This window comes from Corvus hawaiiensis, chromosome 5 (assembly GCF_020740725.1).
Source record: "Corvus hawaiiensis isolate bCorHaw1 chromosome 5, bCorHaw1.pri.cur, whole genome shotgun sequence".
In the NCBI taxonomy this organism is placed as follows: domain Eukaryota; kingdom Metazoa; phylum Chordata; class Aves; order Passeriformes; family Corvidae; genus Corvus; species Corvus hawaiiensis.
This window is the reverse complement of record NC_063217.1, coordinates 71,611,279-71,635,882: the sequence shown is the minus strand read 5'-3', so window position 1 is coordinate 71,635,882 and position 24,604 is coordinate 71,611,279. Positions and strand designations below refer to the sequence as shown.

The 24,604-nt window shown below is 46.7% G+C and overlaps 3 long non-coding RNA genes across 7 annotated transcripts in view; 2 read left to right on the top strand and 1 right to left on the bottom strand.

The window, feature by feature from the left end:
• The window catches only part of LOC125325721, a 63,347-nt gene extending 51,049 nt beyond the window's left edge, over positions 1 to 12,298 (top strand). For 2 of the 4 annotated variants that reach the window (XR_007203503.1, XR_007203502.1), the window contains 2 exons: positions 3,440 to 3,497; positions 7,096 to 12,298. This is a non-coding gene — a long non-coding RNA (uncharacterized LOC125325721). The remainder of the gene's footprint in view (positions 1 to 3,439; positions 3,498 to 7,095) is intronic. The other 2 variants (XR_007203506.1, XR_007203505.1) reach the window with 2 other exon arrangements.
• On the bottom strand, positions 188 to 21,708 carry LOC125325720. Of its 2 annotated transcripts, none has more exons than XR_007203501.1 (5): positions 15,589 to 15,669; positions 13,029 to 13,116; positions 8,226 to 8,341; positions 5,400 to 5,533; positions 188 to 1,842 (listed from the first exon to the last, which is right to left on the bottom strand). It is a non-coding gene; the product is annotated as an uncharacterized LOC125325720 (long non-coding RNA). The 2 variants fall into 2 exon arrangements; XR_007203500.1 differs by lacking the exon at positions 188 to 1,842 and adding an exon at positions 21,656 to 21,708 and having other exon boundaries at positions 3,880 to 5,533; positions 15,589 to 16,852.
• Positions 19,455 to 23,963, top strand: LOC125325722. Its single transcript, XR_007203507.1, has 2 exons — positions 19,455 to 19,537; positions 23,148 to 23,963. It is a non-coding gene; the product is annotated as an uncharacterized LOC125325722 (long non-coding RNA).
• The last annotated feature ends 641 nt before the right edge of the window (positions 23,964 to 24,604 follow it).

Here is a 24,604-nt window from a genome sequence, read left to right as displayed (position 1 = left end):
AGAGAAGTAGAATTTAAATGGTTCTTATTATTCTTAATCTGTATTATCTAAGGAGGATATTTTTTTTTTCATTTTCTGTTAGCTATCATGTTTACAAATGTAGGCAGACTATCCTGTGTCCAAGCTCTGAGTAAGAAGAAGTAGGAAAACACTGCTGTAAAGAACCAGAAAAATAACACTGTTTTTGTGAGAGATCTCAGCAATTTTATTTTTACCAGAGTCAAGAAATCTTCTTGTAATTAAGTGACAAGCTTGTAGTGTTCCCATACCCATCTCTGTAGGAATTCCTTGCATTAGTACGCAGAGGCATAGCTTAAGTTGGCCAACAGTAAGAGGCCATCCTTGGTTTATTTTTTCTTGGACTTCTACACTACACAAGCTTTCTGTTCCACCTTTGCATTTCCTTCTGATGACAAGGGGTTGAAGTCTGCAGGATAACCAAAAATACCCAACATGGCTCTGGAGAAAACCTACACTGCTTTTGAGCACCAGGAATAGTAAACATCTGGGGATCATTTCAAACTGTAGCTGCTCACTTACTATGGAAGACATGAAAGAAGCAGTTAATGTTTCTTTTCTGGGTTGGGAATTGATCTTTATCACCACTTTCCCTAACCTGTATTAATAACAATCACCAGGGACAGGAGAAGCATGCATACTTTAAAAGGCAGCAGTAGTTGCCCTAGGTCACGGAAGTAAAGGAGGAATTTGGATCTGAGTTTTTCTTGTTTTCTATCCAGAAGCATGAACCCTTTTTGTTGGAAGTAATTTTTGTGTGAAGTTTGACTGCAGCTTCTCAGGATACATAAAAATAAATCAAGTTAACAAGAAGAAGAAAGAAAAAATCCCTTCTGTAAGGCCTCAAAAATGATTTCTATACTATACCTAAAAGAACTTTAATTTTTTTTCTTTTTTTTTTTTTTTTTGGCCAGGCCTTTCAATTTTTAATTTAAAGTAGAAGTATATGAGAAGGTAGTTCTTGCTTCCTGTAACATTTGGTCTAATATTTTCTATAGCCTTTGTTGAAATACTGCCTTTACCATGGACCAAGTTGTTTCAGGAGCTGTTCCATCTGCCACTCAGAATATTCCGCTCCCATCAGTAGAATGAAGCCTTTGTAGGTCTTTCAATGCAGAGCCACAAGATTGAAGGGAAAAAACCCCATGGGAATCCTTTTAGGGGTGTGAATGATCATTGAGGTTCACACTGTGAAATGATTACTGAGAGAAGTGTGAGGTGCTGCTTTTGCCGATGTAGTGGAGTAATGCAAGTACCAGTTTAAAATTTTACAAGTTCTAAACATTGCCATCTCAACAATCTAGCAGATCCCACAGGTCTCTATCCACCTTGGGGATGTAGGCTTAGGAGAATTTTACTTTTCGTAACTTTGGGAATGTAGTAATGCACAGATTTAAAAGGCAATGTAAGATATTCATGATGGGGGAGATTTTCTAAATGTTTCTTGACTATTTTTATATGAACTTTTTTTGCACCAGTATGTAGCAAGGCAGATTTCCAAAGCAGCATACTTGAGTTAGATAGATGCTGCAGTTAGATATTAATGGTTGAATCCCCTGTGATGCTTTGAAAGGGTACATTTGTATGGATAATAAAGTACTTTCCTTGTTCACAGATTTTTTTTTTTTTGAGAAATAGAACTACAAAAGCATTGCTTCCCATAAGACAGAAACAAGGCCCACATATCATACTTCCTTCCTTCCAAACAGGTTATTTCTTTGTTGCACCTGGAAAGCATGCCAGAATCCCAGTTGATAAAAACTGGATTTCAGTGAAGTCAGAGGGGAACATGAAATCATCGAAGGAACAGGCCACATAGAAACCCTATAACACAAATAAGGGAAAGGTTCTTATCTGTCACAGACTAATTGGCTGGGGCCTACTGTTTTACATATCAGATGTCTCCCTGCTGCTCAGAGAATCTTGAGTGAAGTAAATCTGTGCCAGAAATAATTTCTCCTTGTATGTGTTTATGTGTCCATAGATCATAGGGTGACCTGCTTCCTATCCACTGCAAGCATCACCCCATTTAAAGAGGGTGCTTATGGATCTGTGCTAAAGTACAAAGTGCTTGCAGTTAGGCACTTGCTCCTCTTTATTGGGTCACACGTGGGTGAGGGTTCCCTTAAGTGCTCCATTATTTTGGAAGTCATTTTAATGACTGCACACTGTACAAGTTAAAGCAATTAGATGTAATGCTTGATGTACAATATGACTTCCAAATGTTCACATGTAATGAATGTCAGATTTCAGTTGGAAAACAAAACAAGCCCCTCAAGGTTGCAGTCTGCTCTTTAGAAGAGCCACATGTTGTAACCTCAGAACCTCGAAATATCAGCTGTTTTCTGTGCATGATGAGAGCAGTGGAATATGTGCCATATTTTGTCCTTTATTTCCTGGAATCTGGCTGCAGTAATGATCAGATGTGTGCTTCTGCCAAGTGCAATTGGCGTTTGATCCACATTCAGACCAGTGAATTGATTTGTGCTTTTTTTTTTTTTTCCTCATGGCATATCTCATTCTGCATAATTTTTGTACAGGGTGTAACATAGATATGTAAATAAGGAATGAAATTTTCTAAAATTCATCTGTGGTTGCTCTTATATTACTTTTGGCTGCATGAAACTATAGATACCAAATGCAGTCAAGGACCACTGTACTCTCATACTGGTAGCCTTTGTGAAGCATTTAAAAGCAAAGTACTCTGGACACATAAAAGAAGCAGATTTATACCTTCCTAGAAGGAAGAGCAGAAGTGACCAGTCACTGTTGCCAAGAACATTTTGCCTTTGTCAAAAGAACCTCTCAAGGAGCCCAGGTACTCTCACTTGAGTCCTTCAGCACAGATTCCATGTCCCACACAAATTTTCTATTCTATTTTATGTGTGTCTGGTTCTGCTGTTCTTATCCACTACTGGTGCCTTCGTTATTATACGGAGTGCTAATTTTTTTAAATTATCAGACTATGATGGAAGTTACTGTAGTAAACTGAGCCTGAGCCTGAGCCATTCATGAACTGCTTCCCTGTCTCTTCTGGCTCATCTTTCCTTCCACAGAGGCAATGGCACACAGGAAGCAGATAGGGTTAAGGACAATGATAGCAGCTGCCTCAAGTGTCAAACACTGGTCTGTTTGTATTCATGAGTTATACTCCAGTTCAGTCAAGGAAAAGATCCAAATAGGCATTATTAAATATTAAAAGAACAATGGGAAAGCCTGGTTGAACCACTCAGATGTCTCCAACTGGATGTCTGGGAATTATTCCTTTGCAGGTGAACTTATTTGTGTGAGAAATATGCCCTAAGGCTCTGAAGTTTTGAGTTTTCTCAAAATGTGTTAACTGTGATATTGCTGAGGATTGCAATATTTCTTGAAAAGTTTATATGAAATGTTTGGATTTGGTTTTTTTGTACACCTACAGAAATGTCACAATCTGTTCTGAAGCAAATCAGCTTCCTGGGAGCTTTACAACTATTCAGGTTAGTTTCATGTAAATTCTGTGGAATACTGCCATCAGATTAATAGACCAACAGTACTGAAACAAGGCATTTGAATATTGCACTTGGAAACAAAACATTTTACATATTGAAATAAGCTTGCATGTATGTAATTTTATTTAATAGAAGATTATTGTGATTATAGGTAAAGGTGTCCAACAGGATGAAGCAAATGCTTGAAAGAGTTTTTATTTTGCTATTTTGCTATTTTTATTTTGCTATATTTTATTTTATATTTGCTTATGATGTGGTTGGTATAAATTGCTTTTGTTAGTTTACTAACAAGGGTGGGAAGAGGCCGAGTACTGGGAGATTAATTTAAATCTAGCTCAGAAGAATTAGACACAGGAGAGCAACTTCAAGGTGTCTGGCACATATCAGTATTTTATTTGATTGTAACCAAAATTTTGCACATGTATTCATAAAACACATTTGTTGGGTTTCCTTTTAAGTTTCACAGTTTGTTCTTTTTGTTAAAACCTGTGGTAGTTTAGAATTAATGCTGGCCATTTCCTTTGCTAATGATCTCAGATATACTCTTTTTAAACCCAAGTAGATGCATTTTTAAAAAAGGGCATGAGGCTCTTTTAGCAGCATTAAGATGACATACAGATGACACAAGAAATGACACTAAATTCTGTATCTACATTTGTATTAAGAACTGCAGTAAGCCTCCAAAGAATTATTTTTAAACTACTGCAAAATATATTTAGTGTTCATAGGCAAAACACAACATATTTACATGGAGATAGTCTCTGTACATTCATCTGAGTGTTATATGGGAGATTTTTTAAAAAAAGCACTGATTATAGGAATGTAAGAGAACCTGAATCAGATTTTTTAACAACTATTTAGCATCACTCAGGGTTTCCTGGTCAATCTTTCTCCATTTTGACAGAGAGAAAGAAATATGATGATCCCTTCTTTTAAGTTGGATTTTGGAGTTTATAAGCTGGTTGCTTGCTTTCTGTATTCAAAGGTGGCCAACAGGGTGGTAGAAGGATTTGTCAGTGATCTTGGCATGAACCTCAGGGATCTGGGCATTAGGGACATCTCTGTGTGAAGCATTTGTGTTCTTGGACAGCTTGAAGGCGTTTTCATGCTACAGAGTTATGTTACTGGAGATCATCTAGCCACTTATGTGTTTACCATAATCTGTAGAGAAGTCTCAAGCTTTGATTTCTGAAGTATTTTCCTTAAATAAGAAAAAATCTTCCACAGTAGCAGTATAGAAGCAAGCTTTGAGGATTTCTCCCTCATGATGGGCATAGGGCTGTATTTCCCATCCCCTGCTTCTGAGCCCCAGCTAATGTTCATTTGTGTCCCACAAAGGCCCCCAGACTCAGAGCAAAGCAGGGACTAAAAGCATCAAAGGCCTTTTTGTGAAAATATGGACAATGCTATAAACCAACCTTGTGTTAACCTACTGAAGAACAGTGGACAAGAATTCTGAATGCCAAAATATAGAGAGATGTGTGAAAGGGAAAACTTATACAAAAGTAAGCAGGCTGAATAAAACTATTTATCTTTAAGCCACACAAGTCATGGTAATTAAATTAGGTCAGGCTGGCTATAAAGCTACAAAAAGCAGGCTGTAACTAATTTAGAAAGAGACAGAGAAGACCTGAAAAGAAAACAGATTGACAGCCCCCTATTATTTTTTATCTAATCAAGACAACAAAATGTAAGAAAGAGAAAAAGGGGAATAAAGGGAAAATAAAAAGAAATCTCATGTTGATTTATCAAGATTTTCTCTCAAACCATTAGGATAGACAAAAGCACATAGTCACGTCTTTGATGTGTGAAGGCTTGCACATTGTTCTTAGTGCTAACTGAGGGTTACATGCATATTTTACCCTTGAGAAAAACAGAATAATTGAATACCTTTAAGTTCAGAAACTGGTGGAAACCCCATCAAAGAATGACACGATCAGATCTTTATCATTACAGCATCATAGCACTGAATCTTTCTGGGCATCCATATCATATGCTGCCATGTGAAGAGGAATCCTAAATATCTGTGAAAAGAGACAAACACTTTTATTTAAAACCATTTCTTCATAAATCTCACCTGCCAGTTCATGTAAACATCCTTTTTTTGAAAATTATTTCAAATATTTGCTTTGAATTGGAATGTGACAGATTGTATAGTGTGTGGGAAATACCATTTTTGAAAGTCAAGAAGGGAAAGATCAGGATTTTATTTCTAGTGTGGATCCAGTCTCATTAAACAAGGTTTAAAATAATATTTCAGTTGATTTCTATAATAGTTTTCATTCTCCAAGTGCTTAGAAAAATTAGCATTCTAAGGCTGTCTGGAGGGTGAAGAGGAGTGTGTGAACAAAAAGGGCAGGGCACAGACAAAAAGCCCAGCTTGGTTTGTGTTGGTGTTTAATAGCAAACAACCCTTTCCCACCCCGATTCTCTTTTATGCCTGTTTTAGTTTTAAGTAACTTCCAAAGGTTTTCCAGCAGCAGATGACGCTCAGCCACTACATTCATCCGAAATAAGATACGAACTTTGCCCTGTGAAGAAAATATTTGAAGTTTCAACACAATTAAGGGTTGCAAATTCTCTGTGAAAATGGAAATTCCCTCCCATTTCTACCAATAGGTCCCCGAGGGTGAAGTTTTGACCCCACTGAAGTCAATGGAACCTTCACTCTCTTTCATTAAGATGAGCCATCCCTCATCACATCTTGCACTTGCAACAATGGAATGTGGAAAGGAAAGGAGAAACTATTTCCTCGGGGTATTGCCATGAGGTAACACCTTTTCCAGACAATGAGAGAGTCTTGAAGAGATGATCAGAAAAGCTACCCAAAAATGCACAAAGTCAGAAACGGGGAGCAGGCAGGGGAACAGCAGCATGGAGCATTTCTCCTCTCCTGCAGGAAAATGTAGTAGACAGAACATAAGCAGAGTGGAGTTGTCATTTTCAGAGCTGAACTGGCGCCACTTGGCAGGTTTGTTTCTGTTTGAGAGAAGATTAAGCTCTTGCCTTTTGACTTGAGGTACACTCAAAGCTCTTCATCAATTGATAGTCGGAATTTAACAAAAATTTGCAAAATTAATTAACAGAACTTCAGAGCACTGGCCCAGAATTTGGCCCAAACACAAGCTCCCTTACTTGAGATCTTACTTAAGTAACCTTTTTGTGCGCTTAATGTTTGAGGGAACACGGTCCAACTTGGAATATATCTGAGAAGGGCTGAAGAACTGCTACCAGGTGCATAGTCTGCTAAAAATCAATAGCCAGAGCTTAATACAGAACCAGACTTTTAAAGATAGACCACACAACCAAGTCTGAACTCCCAAGATTTCAATATAGCAATTTATTGCTCCATGCACTGTTCACATGCAGCCAGTATGAACCAAGGGACTACATTAAACATGCTGGGTTTCAACAGATTTGCTTTTACTTCATTTTTGTTGTGTATAGGTAAAAGGAGACCTGCCAGCCTACTACAGATACAGGATCTATGGGATTTGGACTATATCTTATGTTTTACTGTATTTCTTTAAAAAGACTCCTATTTAACTAGAAGCTGTAGTTTCTTTATTTTTTTTTTCTATTTTAGGCTTAAGATAAATTGGAGGTGGCACAGAGTAGTGGAAGAGCAACAGTCTTTAGAAGCCCTCTCCAAAATTAGAGTTTGTGAAATACTCTCCAAACATCTGCATGAACAGTGCTACATCAATGTTCCAGCGGCCTGATTGAAGAGAGTGTCCTTTAATCTAAACCACGCTCCTTGGGATTTCTTAATGTAGTTAATTCTTCATTTTCTTTTTATATTTTGCCAGTGAGAAACTGCCTAGTGGTCTTTACCTCTGAGTCCTTTCCACTAACTGTTTCTTTTAGTCCTGGCATGATGCTGTACGTTTTCATTGCACAGGGATCTCCTCAAACAAAGGGAAATTATGAAACTGTCAGATCAGATTTCATATATTGCTCTTGGCATTGCACTCACTAGACCTCGTACAAAGTGAATTTTGAAAGCCTCTGATCTTTTATAACCATTTCCAGTCTTAAACATACTTTTAAACATTTAAAAGTTCCTCATCTGCAGTCACTGGGAATATGAGTATGAAAGCTGAGGTAATTTGGATATTTTCTTTCTGCAAAGACAGAGAGAGTGATCCATTACATCCATAAATCATTTCCAATGTTTCATTATTCTTTCTGCTATAGTTCTTATTGTTTTATTAAGACTCCGAATGTATTTCATTCACTTTTGTTTTTTCTCTTTCCTGCTAGGGATATATGTTGCTAAAATCAAGGTGCCTAGATGTGCATGTGGGAACAAACACTGACAGCGGGTTCAGAGTGGTGAGCTCTGCTGGGTCTTGTGGTACCATAAACCAGACACATCAAGGACACAAAATCCTTTCTCTCCTCCCAAGCTGCTGTGTCAGTCTGGAAGCCTAACGACCATGCATTAGCACCTCAGTTATTAACCAGCCTGTGGGCTGGGAGAAGTGTGAATTTTCTTCACTGATGTGTTCCTTCTCAGTTCAGGGAAATCAACCAAACCGAAGAAATGCTGACCTTTTGAGAATTAGCTAGAAGATCCCTTGACACAAAATCCTGTAAGTTTATTTGTACAGGAATTCCCTTGGCCAACTCAAAAAGCCAGACAGAGGATTCCTAGAGCTGAAAGCATGAGCCATGACAACAACAGTCTGAATTAAGTGAAAATGCTGAACTTACCAGAGAACACAAACAGACAGCAATTCCAAGTTACTTGTGGCATTGTAACTCAGCAGTTGCTTCACAGATCAGTCACACACAGCTTCTTTGGGAAAGAGTAAGTTTGCTGAAAACAACTGGCAGAGATGACAGGTTATTCAAATGTCTTTTCTGAATGCCAACAAAACAGAAGCATACTACCTTTAATGCTTGTGTTATAAACAACTTGCATCCACTTCTGAATCCCCTCACACATCTCCTTCACTCATATGAACACTTTAAACAGGGAGCTACTCTGTAAATCTCTCAAAAACTTCTAATTGCACTTTCCTTATCTGTACAATTCACAGCCAAGTCAGAGTAGAATATCTGTGTACCTTTGTTACAAATACAGTAGACTTTTTGATTGCAGCTGCCACTGTTTCCAAACCAATTCCTTAGCAGCCTTTCCATCCTGACAAGATGAGTAACTTTCTTAGAAGGATTATTTTTATCCTTTCTGTTTTTCAGTTCCTTTCCATTTTTCTTGGCTGCCTACTTGACTGCACAGCCTACTGCTCCGTTCCCTCTACCTTCCAGAGCTCAGATTCAAGTCCTTGCTTGTCTGCATACCAAGTGTTGGTCTCCTACCCCAGCGTTTCTTTTGACTGATCTTGTTATCAGCTCATAGCCTGATATTTTTAAATTTCAGGTAGTATATTCAAGTGACATATTGTATTTCAATGTAGCTATGTTCATTAATGTTTAGAACTTCGTACATGATCCTGAAACGGTGAGTAGAGTTTCCTTCACTTTTTATCTTCATCATGATGACCTTTCCTACCTCTATTCAGTGTTTGGTTTATTTTAAATCAGATGGCTGTTTCTTCTCTCCATACTGAAATACCATTGGTGTATTGGTGTTAAGTCTTGTAAGTTCAAGAGCTTCTCCAGCCCAATGATATACCAAGAGTATGGCTGGGTTGAGTTGGGACATTATATATTGGGAATAAATCCTTGTGGGTTCCCTTGAGAAGAGACTCTGATGGTCTCTTTCTTATTTTAGAGAAATTCGAAATTTAGCTCAGCTGTTTTTCCTCCACTGGAAAGATATGTGTAATGTCTCTGAGAAAAGGACATTAAAACATTTTTCCTTAATAAGGTTTGTGGATAACATTGCCTACACTGGTCTTAACAACAAGCATAAAGAGGCCATTGCCTAGAGAAACTCTGCAACTCATTAGTTAGTTTATCTTTCCTTCAAAGAAGGAAAAGCAAAAATCTGACTGATATGCCCATCCAATGCTCTGTGAAAAAAAACAACTCTGCAGCCAGACCATTCCTTCACTCACAACAAAGCCAAACAAAGAGAACTCATGCATTAACTTTTTCGATTTTCAAAGAAGAAATCCTATAATTGAACTAAGAAATGTTTTAGATCTAGAAAATGGGATACTTTTTCTTTTGGAGGCAAAAAATCAGAGCACCAAAGAAAGGACAGTGCACAGAAATAGGGCAAGTTTATCAGTGAGTGTAGTGTGGAGGAAAGTAGTCATTAATTAATAAAAAGGAAGTGTTTTAGGGGAGTATTCAGGTGTTTAACAGAAGCTTTGCTCTAAGTGACATGGGCAGAAAATCTGCGAGGTTTTCTCAGAGTGGTTCACCTGGTGATCAAGCACATCAAGGAAGCTGCTGCACAGCACCAAGTTCAGGATGGAGATTATTGCACCACTTAACCTTATCCTCAGGTCAGGCCCTCCTTGATCCATTAGCTGTCATTTGGTTTCTTCCCACTCTCAGAAACCCTTGAGATGATCTGAAAATAAAAGGGCCTGTTGTGCATGGCTGGAGCTTTGATTTCCTGAAATTCAGCAAAGCAGGGCAGCCCGAGAGCACTGTGGCATTGCTGTGGCATGGCAGGGGCAGCCCTGGGATCTGGGACCCCACCTCTTGTTGTTGGGACTTCTGTCGTGGTATTGGCTGGTAAAAGCAATAATTTCAACTCCCAGAAGTAAGATTCTCACAAAATAATCAGTGAACTGAATTCTATTTCATTTTTTAACATTTTTTGGAAGTGCTCCACTACAGTTTAGAAAAAGAAGAAGGGAAAGAGTTACCTAAAAGAAAAGCTGAACAACAAGGCACAGGGGAACACGTGGCCAGCACACGTTGCTCTTAAGCTATTTTCAGCTGGAGTATGGGTCTCAGAAGTATGGCATAGATTCCAGTATCCTGACAGTGTCTTAGTTTACTCTGGGCTCCTCATATAGAATTCTCTTAAGTGGATAGTGAAGGAAAAAAGCTTTTGTTTAAGTAAAATACTGCTTTGCTTTGCTTTCATGGTTTAAGACATTTTATCACTAGAGGTGGTCTTTAATATGTTCCTTAAACTGTAACTCTTGGGACCACCTCATTCCTTACAGCTCTTCCTCTGAGCAGGAATGTTGCAGCATAGCACAGCTCAGCACTACACACTCCATTAAAGGAGCTTGTATAGCATCCTGTAGGCCTAGAGGTCCAGCAGGAACCTTTGGCAGACACAAAAGTACTTTGGAAAACTGTGGGAATGCTGATGACCTGACAGTGATTTATATTATTGCATTAGAAAAATAAATAGTATGGCAGAACCTGTCAGGGTGGATAAAACAAAGATTTGCCAGTAACTCTGCTGTGCAGCTTTCCAAACTACTAGCCTGCTGGTTAGCCCAGGCCTCTACTTTATCCAAACCCTCATAAAAATTTATTGCAGATGGGTACTAAGAACCTTGAGGAAAATCTTTTGCTGTTTCAACAGCATCTCTGCCTTATGATAGTCTCGCAGTAACTTCCACCCCCCGCCCCCCCCAGCAGAAGAGATTTTCTCCAGCCCAACATGGTTTAATCCTCCATTACAAATGACAAAGGAAAGAATTTATCGGCCTATCTGGGATAGCCAAGGGATGAAGTACCAGAAGCTGTGTATGAACAAGAGAGACTTAAATCACACTTGGAATTGCAGGCATAGTTTCAGCTGCTGTGCAAAGAGCCCTGTTCTCAGCCCAGGTACTATTTTGCTCTGAGGCCTGATGGTAACTAACTGCCCCATATATCAAAACAAGACAGTTTTGTGTGATTTGGCTTCTCCTCTGCTGTGTGTTCATCAATATATCAGAAAGCAGACCTGGACAGCAGTGTGATTTGGAGCTACCTGAAGGCTGGAGCAGTGGGGCAGTGCAAAGGCACGCTGGGGACCAGGACTTGGCCAGTGCCACATCCTTTTGTACCCGTCACTGAACAGAAAGGCTCAGCTCCCAGCTCAGCTGGACTCGCCGTGCCAATAAATCTCCTCTCGCAGAGGCAGTCCCAGCACAGATCTGGCACTGGGAGCCATGCTCTTGTTTCCCATTAATGTGTTCACAGGTGCCAAGGGAGCTGCAGTCAGCACCATCCAGGGGTAGCCTGCGCATCCTGCCGGCAGCCCTGAGGCAGGAGCTGAGCGGAGGGAGCGGTGCCAGTGCCTGCAGCAGCTCCGAGGGCTGAGGGAGCAAAGAGAGCTGGTGAGTGGCCTGTGCTGGTCTGTGCTCACATGCCATGGCCCGGCTTGGCACAAAGCCAGCCCTGGCAGGGAACAAACCCCAGCCCAGGCTCTGAGGGAGATCAGCTGTGCCTTAGCTGATGATGTGCCGGCGGTACCTTAGAGAGACATGGTCCCAATACCCTGTGTCCCTTTGACCCTGACTTGTTAACACTTAAAGATGACCAGTCTAAACCTTACTGACCTCAAAAGGCCTGCACAGACTCAGGATGGGCACCAGAGTAGTTCATTTGCAGAGCCATGCTCTTGCCTAGCCAGATGTATATCATTATGTGTCATCACAGAGCTAGGAGTTAAAGACTGACACGGTAATTTAGTCTGGGATAACATGGAAAATAAGGCTTTTTAAACATGGAAAAAACATGACAAGCGTGTACAAGCATTTTGAGAACTGATTGGCATTCCATCATGAATAATATGAGAATAAATTTTCTTACTAAAAATATTGAAAAGTATAAAATCTCCTTGTTTAATGGCAAGCAATAAGACAAGTGCAAGAGTTAACCAAGTATCTGATTCAGTTATACATGTCCTGAATCAAGACTGAATGTATAGAGATGTGTTAGTATGATTTTAATATTATAACAATTTTCATTCATTAAGAGATTACAGATACAAAGAGAGAATCTCTTATCTCGTAAGAGAATGCTTTTTGCTGTGTTATTAAGGTACAAATCTTAAAAAGTTTTACATGCCCTGTGAAGGGTGTTTTGTGCCTTGCTGGCTACAGTAGGTTAAAGCTCAAGATAACCACTTCAGACTGGCTGCATACTTCAGTATTTTCCCTCTTCACAGTTGTTAAAACTTTACAGAGCCTCAAAACATATCCAGATGGACAGTAACTGTGACTGCCACTTATGAAACCAGTATAATCTAGCACAATACACAAAGTAGGGTAAGTGGGAAGGAAAACAAGTTCTGAATAGAGGACCTCCTTGGAACATTGGATCAGCCATCAGACACACCAATTCTGTTTAGACAGGCCTGTTATACATACCCAAATGTTCTGCAAAACAAAGCACATCCCCATCCTTTCACCACTGCAGCTCCAAAACACTTCTGCCCAAGGGTGGTCTTCACCCTGCTCAAGGCAGTGTTTGTGCCTACATCTTTATTCACAAACTGAAGCATTGGTTTCCAGAGTTTTTTGGCAAAGCTGAGACACATAAACCGTGTTCTTCCTCTCAAGGAGTATAGTATCTTGGCGGTTTTGTTTGGGTTTAACTTTTTCAGATACGCAATAGAAAAACACGAACAAATAGATCACTTACCATTGTGCTGCCACCAGTGGATTTCCCTGCACAAGGCTGCTTGTGTGACACCAGGATGACCATAAATAACATCACCATAGCAGAGAACCTGGTCAAGAGAAAACTATAGTTATTTGAGGTTAGTGTTGTTGTTCTCTTGTGGGATGATGTCTGCTAAACACAATGTAAAGCAGTACATAGTGACTTCTTTGGACTTTCGTGCTGTATGTATTTTTTTGCATACAGTATGGATGTATCACAACAGGGTCATTAGGTATGAATGAAGCCAGGATGTAAGAAAAAACCCCAAACCTTGGCAGATGTATAGCAACTAAATCTGTGGCTTCATTCCTCACTCCTGCTGGCATGGGTGCTTAAGTTAATTCCAGCGCTGATTCCTACTTATGCATGTGTTGGCAGAGACAGATCTCAGTGCAGTGGGTGTTCTGAATCACTTCTTTGTTTGTCACATTTCACAAATTTCCAAACAATAAAAAAAAATTTCTTGGGAAATTGAGATTTTAATTCATATTTCATCCCTTCTCCTGCCTTCCTCCCTTTACCTTTCAGTTCATGGTAATCGAATTCCCTGTTAAAACACTGGTGCAACTGCTCAGTTACACACCTGCTGCTCTGGGTGAGAGTGCTTTGAAAATGCATCATGCCTCCTACTACGTGGGAGTAGTGATGTGTTTTAGTTTGCTGTTTTGCAGAAAACATTGTTTGCCATATGTCTCAACAGACCCTGCTCCTCCTTTTCAACAAATTGGCCAAGTGAGCTATGATTATTTAATTTGTCTTTTGGTCTTTTTGCATCCTGACTAGAGATCGGCATGTGAATTATTTAATTAAGCTGTGAATATTACTGGGTATTGCTAAGTTACACAAATACTGTGTCATTCAGCTATTTATGACTAACAAAATTAACTGTACAAAAAAGCTAACTAAAAGCTAAATAACCTTGGAGTCTTTTGACCAGCTGTAATATATCCATACAAGACCATTCTATTGAATAAGAAAGCTGTTATTGAGGCTTTTGTCACAGAAAAAAAAAAAAGAAAAATTCTGGTATTTTTCTTTGGTTTTCTTCACATCACAAAGAAAGCTGCAGCCTCTGGCGTTTCAGCTGGGCTCCATTCTGTGCCCAGGGTGACAGAGCCACTCGCAGTTGCTCACATGGAAATGTGCTGAACAAGAACCACATCATAAATAAAAGCACGCTGGAACTTCAGTGGGTGAAGCACAAGAGCAGAATATTAACCACATACCCTGCCTAGGTAGAAATTCCTTTTGCTTGGTCATGGCACATAACGAGGCTTCATGCCTCTCTTCTTGGCAAGTGTGGTGCTACAGACTCCCAGGAACCTTATTTCATTCAGTGTCTGCTTCTTAATGAGCTGATCTTCAGAGAAGCAGCTATTTACTCATTCATTGCTGGCTTACATGTTCAGCACATGATTTTCTCTCACAATGGTCCAGGAAACTCACTGCATCTCAAACCACAAGCAATGGCAAGAATGCTCATGCAGCCATCGTGGGATTTCCTCATTGTGCTGCAGAAATTATGTAAAAATTGAATAATCTCTTTAAATGGCTTCAGCAGTAATGAGGGACTCAGGTACCTTAGAAAAAATACTGTGTCATTAAACAATGCTGTTTTAAACATCAGTATATATAAAAAGTGATAAATGTTTTAAATGCCTGTCTGTCTCTTTTTCACACCTTGGACTGTATGGATTTCACACCTCTTAATTTTTCAGGCTTGCATCTTTAAATAGGAGGAGACCACCATGTATGGGCTAAATGGTAAAATGCATTTCCTTCACCCATTCCTTCTGTCCAAACTCTTGCAGTCGTGGAAATGTTCAAACACTCCCTTAGTGAATTATGGCTCTATGAGAAAGACTGGGAAAGGAGAGAAATAAGAGACTTCGTGACTTGGCTCCTCTCTGTCGTTTGTGTCTTAATTTTTCAAGTCTTGATTTGACTGTTTTCTTACCCAGAAATGCCCCATTTAAGGTCAGCTACCTCCGAAATTGACCATGTTGCCAAAATAACCCATAGATGGCTTTGTTAGATAGACATCAGCAATTAAGTGATCCATTTTAAAATACTTGGTTTTCCTTGTTATTTTTTCAGTAGATTTTCTTCTTAAATCAAAAAGTAACAGAGATGAAGAACAGTTGGAAGTATTGAGCTAACCAAGTATGATCTATGTAATGAGGAGGCCCTGCTATTTGTGACACCATTAAAAAGGTAACGTAAGAAAAGCTTTGCTTGACACAGAATATAGGCACACACCAGTGAAAATACCAGATTTGAATATGCAAATACTGTTTTCTAACAAGATTCTGAATTAGTAAAGTATGAAGCTAAAGTCATAATTGGTGTCAGTTTTCCAGATGAAGGAGAAGGCTTCAGGATTAATGAAAAAATGTTTTGCCTCCATCATCAGACTACAAAAATAAAAAATCAGAAGGACGGAGAGGAAGCTACTCAGAAACCTTCCTGTCCTCTCTCTTTCCCAGCCTTTCCGCTTCCTTTCAGGTGCATTTGGACAAACATCAGTCGGTCTCCTTACCTTAGTCTGTTTTGGTGATATTCTGTGGGTTTCCGGCTTATTTCTGCAGAACCTGAAAAGTCTGTATTTGCATCACAAGCTGAGCAAAATGTTTTTTAATTATTTCCCAGGAGCTTTGCTTTGTTCTCTGAGGGGGCAGCATTGCATTGCTACACAGAAGGGCTTGTCAACATTTCAACATTCCCACTAGAGAGCTACAGTTTGTTTTACAAGACTTCAGGACAGATGCCATTTATTTAAGGTGCTTACATCTGAAATAACTTGGTGCTTTTTTTTTTTTTTTTTTTGAGGGGTGGAAGGGGGCAGGAAGAAAATCACAGCAGAGTCAGAACTTGCTGGGTTGCTTCTTGTCAAGCCATCCCTTGGTTCCATTCCTATATCTAGGTTGCCTTTATCAGCTACCAGTTTTTAGACTGGAGTGCTGTCATTGCTAAATCCTTCCAAGGGAACTTAGTACCCAGCTGGTTTCTTGGTAATGTCTTTTTGTCTCTCACTTTTAATCCTCCTGTGACTTTGAGAAAAGTGTCTTCATACTTGTGAGACCTCTGGAAATTTTCAGAGCATTTAGATTATGTTCAGATAAAGCTCTGACTTTGTGAGTACATATGTATGAAAAACCTTATTAAGATTTATTATGTCATTTGAAAATTGTCAATAATATCTTCTGCATTTGTTCAGTCCAAAGGGATTTTAAAAATTCGTATTGGAGCAGTTGTGAGTGAGAGAAGTTCATTCCTTATCAGTCATCCATTATGAGAGCAGTGAAGGCAAAAGCTAAACCCAGGATCGCTTGATAACACTGTAAGCCAAAAGCAAAACAGAGAAAAGAGCAGCGTTGCTACTTTAGCTTTCCTCATCTGTAACTGAAATGGAGGGAATGGGATGGATCGAAGACATGTCAGCAAGGCAGGCAGACCCACAGCATTGGAGATAAAAGGTCAGACACAAAACTTTTCCTTCCAAATTGGAATTCAGGGAATTGTCAACAAGTCCCCATCCACGCAGCGTGAGTGTAAATGTGGTTGTGAGGGGCCTGATGATAATCCTGGGACAAACGCTGTTCCCCGTCAGCCCGGTGTCACTTCAGAGCCTTCTGCCTGTGCTGGGGCTGCTCTGTGTCCCTGTTCCGTGGAGCTGGAGCAGCTTCACCCATCAGAGCACACTGATCCCATGGAGAACGTGTGCATCTGGTTTTGTGTTCGGGCAGCTCAAGAGTTCCTCGCTGGCAGCCCCAGGGATATTCCAGTAGGATGAACTCCTTTACCTGCAGGGCCATAAAAAGAGAAGAGTTAACAAGGGCCTATGAGGTGTCAGGGCAAAGGGGATGAGGTGCCTTTATGGGACCTCTCAACGTGCCTGACCCCAGGCAGAATTCCTCTGCCACCAGTGCTCCGGGGAAGGTGGGAACCCCAAGCTTTTCCCAACCATTGCCTGTTGCTCACGTGTGCACAGGAAGTCTCAAGGCCCCGTCTGCGGCACATTCAGTGCTCTGTGCTCAGCCAAGGTTCCCAATCCCCAGCTGAAGGCACGTGGAAATCCACTGCTGGCAAACTTGAGGCTGTCAGGGATTTTGGCCATTACCCTCAGTCATATTTACCCTATTAATGGTAGCTCAGTCTTAGGAAGGACAACTTCTGCCGCCAGATTTGGTTCCAGTCTGTGCTGTAATGACCCACAGTGCCCAGAAAATGTCTCACTGGTACGAGGGCATGGACAAATTCCTCACAGCCACCTTTTGTAAAGGGTGGATGTACTGGGCTCTCTTCTTGCCGAAGGAATCTTAGGAACCTGGCTTCCAGACTCCTGGAATTTGTCTTGCCCACACCATGCAGCACCGAAATCCCAGGGAGCAGCACGGGGGCTGATTGACTGTTTAATCGTCACCTCAGCTGCCTCCAGGGTCTGACACACAGCTCCCATCCCTTGGGGAGAAAGATCCAGCAGCACCAGCCACTGTTCCCCATGAAGGAATGGCAGGAGGAGATGGGCAAACACCATTCTATCTGTTTCACTTCGTAATATTACTCAGAAAATGTTTCTACACTAAAGTATTTTTCAGTGTTACTTGAGGTCAAATGACGAATACTGAATTTGCTCTTTTCAAATAAGTAATGTGAAAAAAGAAATATATTAGAAGTATTAAATACTTCAGAAGAGAAGGGGACATGTAAGCTGCAATTTCTGTGTAGATTTTTAAATAAAAAATCTGTTAAAGGAAAACCTGTTAGATCCTCCCTCCTGCTTTAGCAATTACAGGAATATTTATATAGAAATAATGAATTGTAATCATCACAGGCACTGGGTTTGGGGTACTCAGAACAGGACTCAATGCTGGGCTTGGAGCCTTGGAACTGAGACAGAATCACGCAGTTTTGGGCTTTTGGAGACCCAAATCACTGTTATGTTTCAGGGGCTCAGAACCAGACTCATGTGATCAATTTTTGGGCTCACAGAGAGACCAAGGGCTGCGTTTGCGGGGCTCAAAATTGAGGCGCAGAGCTTAAAACCAGAGACTAAATCCTGAATTTCGGACTCTGAAACCAGGCTCATATGACCAGATTTGGGGTTCAGGGACAGTGACTAAGCCCTGTGTTTTTTTCTTAAGTCAGAGACCAAGTGCTACATTTTAGGGCCTCAAAACCAGAGACTAAGTCCTGTGTTTTGGGACCTTGAAACCAGGGTCACTCACCCAGGTTTGGGCTCCAAGTCCTGCATTGTGGGGGCTTAGGGCAGAGACTGAGTCCTGTAGAGTGTTTGAGCCTTGAAACTAGGCTTATGTGGCCAGTGATAAAGCTGAGAAATGGAGAGCAAATCCTGCTGGCCTTATGTGGCCCCATTTAGGGCTGAGAAGCAGGGACCAAGTCCTGTGTTTTGGGGGCCTAACAAACCACACATGGTCTGTGTGTTTGGGCTTTGAAATGAAGAGCAAGTGCTGCAGTTTGGCTGCTCAAAACCAGGCTACTTTGGCCAAGTGCAGACACATTAACTGAGTCACAATTTGGGGACTTGAAACCAGGGTCACTCAGACAACATTTGGGCTCACAGAGAGTAAGTTCTGCAATTTAGGGGCTTGAGGCAGAGACCAAGTCCTGTGTTTTGGGGTTTGGGCTTCACAAAAAGAGAGACTAAGTGCTACGTTTTGGGGGCTTGAAGTAAAGCCCAAATCCCGTGTTCTGGTGTTCAAACCGGGCTCAGCGTGAGTCTCTGCTCTCAGCTCTAAGGCCTGCCTTTGGCACAGCCCAATCCGGGGCTCACCCGGCCCCACGGAGAGCTCAGAACCAGCGACTCGGACCTGCCTTTGGGGCTGGAGGCGGAGCCCCAGTGCCGTGCTTTGGGGCTCAGCCCGGGCTCCCGGGACGGTTTTAGGGCTCAGAGCAGAGCAGAGCCCAAACCCCGCGTTTGGGGGCACGGGCAGAGCCCAGCCCCGCGCGGCGGGCTCAGCACGGGATGCCGGGGTCTGCCCCGGCACCGGCAGAGCCCCGGCTCCCCGCGGCCGGAGCGGGCCCGTGCCCGGGGAGCCGAGCCGGGCGCAGCCAGAGCAGGACACCGGCAGGAGCCGGGAGCGATTCTCCGGCCCTGCCGCAGCTCCGCCGGGAGCGGCCCCCGGGCCGGGGCTCGCACAGCGCCGAGCGAGGGTCCCGAGCGAGGGTCCCGGGCCCGGAGCGGCCCCGCACGGGGCGGGACAAGGGCGGGCCAAGGGCGGGGCGGGACAGGGCCGGCTCAGGTGCTCGGGATGGAGCCGGACCGGCTCAGGTGCTCGGGCCGGGGCGGGACCGGCTCAGGTGCTCGGGCCGGGGCGGGGCCGGGCAGGTGCGCGGGGCCCCAGGGCGGCTGCGCGGGGCGGGGCCGAGGTGATTTGAGCCCCAGGAATCGCCCCCGGCGCCATTTGCTCCTTCAGAGCGCGGTGGGGCCGGACGCGGCCGGTCCGGGCTCCCCCGGCGGGGCCCAGGTGAGGTCTCCCCCTCTGTCTCTCTTTTCTCCCCCTCGTACCCCTTACCCCGCTCCCTCTCCGCTCCTGAACACCCCCTTTCCTCCTCTCCTTGCTCCCCTACACACCCCGACCCCCTACACTGCCCTTCCATTCCTCCCCCTCCTACCCCTGACCCGGCTCCCTCTCCCCTCCTGTATCTCTCCTTCCCTCCCTTCAGTGCCCCCTTCCGTCCTCTCCCTGCACACCCCGACCCTCCGCTCTACCCCTCCTTCTTCCTCCTCCTTACCCCGCTCCTTCTCCCCTCCTGAAACCCCCTTCCCTCCTCTCCCTGTTTCCTTGTACACCCCGAGCTCCCAGTCTACCCCTCCTTCCTCCCCTCTCCTTTCCCCGGGCACCCAGCCCGACCACCGCCCCCATTCCCCCTCTACCTCTCTTACCTACACCCCCCGCACCCGGCCTCCCCATAACCCCCCGCCCCGCTTCCCTACAAACTCCGATCCCGCTTCTGTTCCTCTTTCTCATTCTCCGTCCGCCCTCTCTGCCCCTCCTGACCCGGCCTCCGACCTCCCCTCTACCCTCTCTATTCCCCCATTCCCTCTCTGCCCCGCTTGTCCCCCCTCTCTCTCCCTTATTCCCCTTCCCTGTTTCCCCGCAGCCGCGGGGTTCGGGGCGCCGGATAATAAAGCCCAGAGGGCCGGAGCCCGGCGCCCCTCGCTTGAGTCCCCACACGGGGCCGGGCCCGCTGTGCGGGTCCCCCCATGCAGTTCACAAACACCGCCCGACACCGCCGGGGCTCCGGCTGCCCCCACATCACACTGGGGGCTCCCGGGGGGGTCGGGGGGTTTAGGATGGGCCCCCTCCTCAGGAGGGGGTCCGGGGTGGGGTGGGGTGGGGTGGGGAGGGTTGGGGGGGGGGGGGGGGGAGGGAGGGCCCCCCTCCGGAGGGGGGGGGTCCTGGGGAGGGGTGGGGGTGGGCCCCCTCCGGAGGAGGGGGTCCGGGGTGGGAGGGGTCAAGGGGGGTCCACCCCCTCCTGGCCCCTCCCACCCCGGACCCTCTCCTCCGGACGGGGTCCATCCCGACCCCCTCCCTGGGACCCCCTCCTCCGGACAGGGGCCGGGAGGGAGGGGGGGAACAGGGGAGGGGGAGGCTGCTGCTGCAGAGAACATTTTATAGTTATGGTGCAGAGTGACGTGACCCCCTTTGCTACCCACCCCACCCTCCCTGCCCCCCGGGCCCCTGTCCGGAGGAGGGGGTCCCAGGGAGGGGGTCGGGATGGACCCCGTCCGGAGGAGAGGGTCCGGGGTGGGAGGGGCCAGGAGGGGGTGGACCCCCCTCGACCCCTCCCACCCCGGACCCCCTCCTCCGGAGGGGGGCCCGCCCCAACCCCTCCCCAGGACCCCCCCCCTCCGGAGGGGGCCCTCCCTCCCCCCCCCCCCCCCCCCCCAACCCTCCCCACCCCACCCCACCCCACCCCGGACCCCCTCCTGAGGAGGGGGCCCATCCTAAACCCCCCGACCCCCCCCGGGAGCCCCCAGTGTGATGTGGGGACAGCCGGAGCCCCGGCGGTGTCGGGCGGTGTTTGTGAACCGCATGGGGGGACCCGCACAGCGGGCCCGGCCCCGTGTGGGGGCTCAAGCGAGGGGCGCCGGGCTCCGGCCCTCTGGGCTTTATTATCCGGCGCCCCGAACCCCGCGGCTGCGGGGAAACAGGGAAGGGGAATAAGGGAGAGAGAGGAGGAGTAAAGGAGAGAGAGGGGAGATGAGGGGGAAAGAGCGGAGGATAAGGGGGACAGGAGCGGACATAGGGGGAGGTCGGGTCGGGATGGGCAGGGAGCGTGGAGAGAGGAGGGGAAGAAGGTGTGAGAGCAGGGGGCGGCCGGAGGGGTGCAGGGGGCACAGAGGGCAGGGATAGCGGGGAAGAACGGGGCAGGAAGAGAGGGAGGGTCGGGCTGCGTAGGAGGGCAGGGAGTGGGGACAGGGGGAGAGCAGGTGCGAGGGAGGAAGGGGAGAGCTGCGGGGGAGCGGAATTGGGGGTTTGCGGGGGGCAGGGAGGAGGAGAAGATAAGGGGGAGAAAGGAAGGGGAACAGAAGGGACAGAGAGAAGCAGCGGTGGGAGGCCGAGGCTCCCGCGCCTCACCTGGGCCCGGCAGGGGAGCGCGGCCCGGCCGCTGCCGCCCCCACCGAGCGCCGGGCTGGAAATGGCGCCGGGGGCGACTTCCGGGGTTTAAATGCCCTCGGCCCCGCCCCGCGCAGCCGCCCTGGGGCCCCGCGCACCTGCCGGGCCCCGCCGCGCGCACCTGGGCCGGCCCCGCCCGCCGGTGCCGCCCCGCCCCGCCCCTGAGGCAGCGCCGCGCCCGCCCCGCCCCGCGCGGGGCCGCTCCTGGCCCGGGGCCGCCGCTCGGGACCCTCGGCCCGGGGCCGCCCCCGGCTGCGGGTGGGGCCGGGGCGGGGCTCGCAGGTGGGCGGCGGTGGCGCGGGGGCCGTGGCCGGTGCCGCTCCTCCCCGCGCCCCCCGGGGCTCTGTCGCGCCCCGAGCCCCGTCCCGGTGTCACCCTCCCCGTCCCGGCGCCGCGGGCAGGAGGAGCGGGCGGGGAGCGGGAGCCGGCGGCCCCAGACTCTCGTTCCCGTCCCGCTCCGTCGGGCCCGGGGTCGCTGAACGGGCGCGGCGGCTCCGCGCAGGCACCGAATAAAGGCTGGGAAGCCCCGGCCGGGGCCGCCCCCGCACCGTGCGCCCGGTCCCGCAGCGCCCGCGCCGGGGTCCCCGAGCAGCGGCCGGGGAACCGCCCGGGAACGCCGCGGCTCCCGAACCGCCTCCTGCCCCCGGGACCTCCCTGCCCGCCCCGGCAGCAGCCGTGGGGCCTCCCGGACCCGAAACCGCGGCGCGCGGGCTGGTCCCGAGTCCCCAGACACCGGCACCACGAGCCTCGCAACGCGGCGCTCCCGGCTCGTCCTCCGCCACCACATCCGCACCGGGGAGAGGCCCCACCCGTGTCCCGGGTGCAGGAAGGGCTTCAGCCAGAGCTCTGCCTCTGCTGCCGAGCCCCAGCATGGAGGGCTTGAGCGGTGCTCTCAGCCCTGAACCCGCCCCGATGAGCCCGGGGCCGAGCCCGGACAGCGCTGGGCCGGGGCTCCGTGTTCCAAGCACTCGCACACGGGATTTGGGTCTGTTGCTGGGCCCCAAAATGCAGGATTTGGGCTCTGTGCTCAAGGCTTTGCACTCCCAAAACACAGGACTGAAGTCACTGTTTCACAGCCCTGGGCCAGGCCAGATGGGACTGGTTCCAAGTGCCAACAGTGCAGGACTTTGTCCCTGAGCCCTCCACACCCTCACCCCCACCAAAAAAAAACCCCACAGGACTTAAGACTCCGATTCTGAGACCAGAAAAACGCCCAGTTTATTAGTCTCAGTTCACAGGGTCGTGGAATTGACCGTGGACATCCCCACAGATGGTGACAGGGAATGGACCTCTCACACATTTGAGTCTGTTGTGAGAGCTGCTTTAGTGTAGAAAAAAACCACACGTGGGATAAAAGGGTAGGAAGCCTCCCCCGAAATGAAGGCATAAAATGCAGCCTATCTGCATTGTCTTATTATCCTAAAAAGGTAACGTCCTATTATCCGACCACCAGGCTGGTTGTGCCGCCTCCAGCTCACCGACTGATGCCGCTCATGGCTCCAGGCGCTCCTGAGGCACGGGAACACCCACAGCTCTGCTCGGCCGGATGGAACTGAAGGGCTGGAAGATCCCCAGGCCTGAGCAGTCACCAGCAGGTGACGATCCAGGTATTCGTCCCCTTGTCCTGAGCTCGGGATGAGGTAGCTCCCAGCTGCCGCTGCCAGGAAGGAGCAGCTCCCCAAGGACGACTGTGCTCCCGTGCAATGCCGGCTGCCCTGCCTCTCTTAGGGAAAGCGGCTGCTCTGGAAGAGGAACTCAAATCCCAGCAGTCGGGGCTCGGCAGCAGCCAGCGAGCCCCTTGCACTGCGCAGTGCCAGAGGGCCGTGCCCCGAGCCCGGGAGCCACATCGGGCGCAGGGACTCGGTGACGTGGGGTCCCTGCCCAGGCTCTGCCAGGAGGAGGAGATGGACGGGAGTGCCCGGGTGGAGCCTGGCACCGGCGGCCAGCGGGGCCCTTCCTGAGGGGAGAACTTGCTCTGTGTTCCGTGAGCAGGATTAAGAGCTGGCCAGAAGCATTTAATATTCATTTTATAGACTATCACATGAACTGATACCAGTGTGCATTATGCAAAATAGCCACAATCTCTGCAGGCTTCAGAACAAAGATAAACAACGTTGCTTTCCTTTCCTTCTTTTAGGCAATTATATATAGGTAAGATTAATAATGCCTGATGACATTTTCTTCCTTAAAACTCTGCCCAAGACCATGCTACTAACTAGGTTTCAAAAGCAGAAAGAGATGAAAGTGATAAATTAAACCTGATGCTCAATCTTTGCCTATTTAGCTTTCCATTACAGAAATCCCTGGATGGATCCACATGCTCCTCTGCTCATATTATCTTATATTTTGTCTCCCTCTAATCTCATTAGCATACCCTAAATCCAACCTGTTCTGCTTCTCACACCAAAGCCTGCTGTCATCTCTGCTCATGACATTTGCATGGCACACGTTGTTGTCACACAGATAATGGCAAAACAAATTGCATCGTGTTCTTCCTGCAATAAATAGTATAATTTGGGGAGCTGGGGCTGTGAAACGAGGTGATACAATTCCTGAGTAGCTCTCAACACGATGAACACTGGCTCGGAGGTTGCCTGTGGCTCCAAACACATGAGTTTTCAGAATCCATGGTCACTAAATGGCTGTCTCCTTTACCAACATTTATTTTGTCAGTACTTCTGTTTTTGTGAGCCAACATTGCAGCTAGTGAGGGTCAAAAAAACCAGACCTCATGTTTGATGTGCTTTCTCATTGATGGAGTCTGACTACTCTTGTTAAGGCAAAGTCCCGTTATAGCAGGGGAATGAGGGGAAAAACAACCTTCATCCATGTAAAGATCAATTGATTATTAAGTATTTTTTTCAATTTCTAGACCTTCTGCCATCCATAAATGACTGATGACCCTTGCAC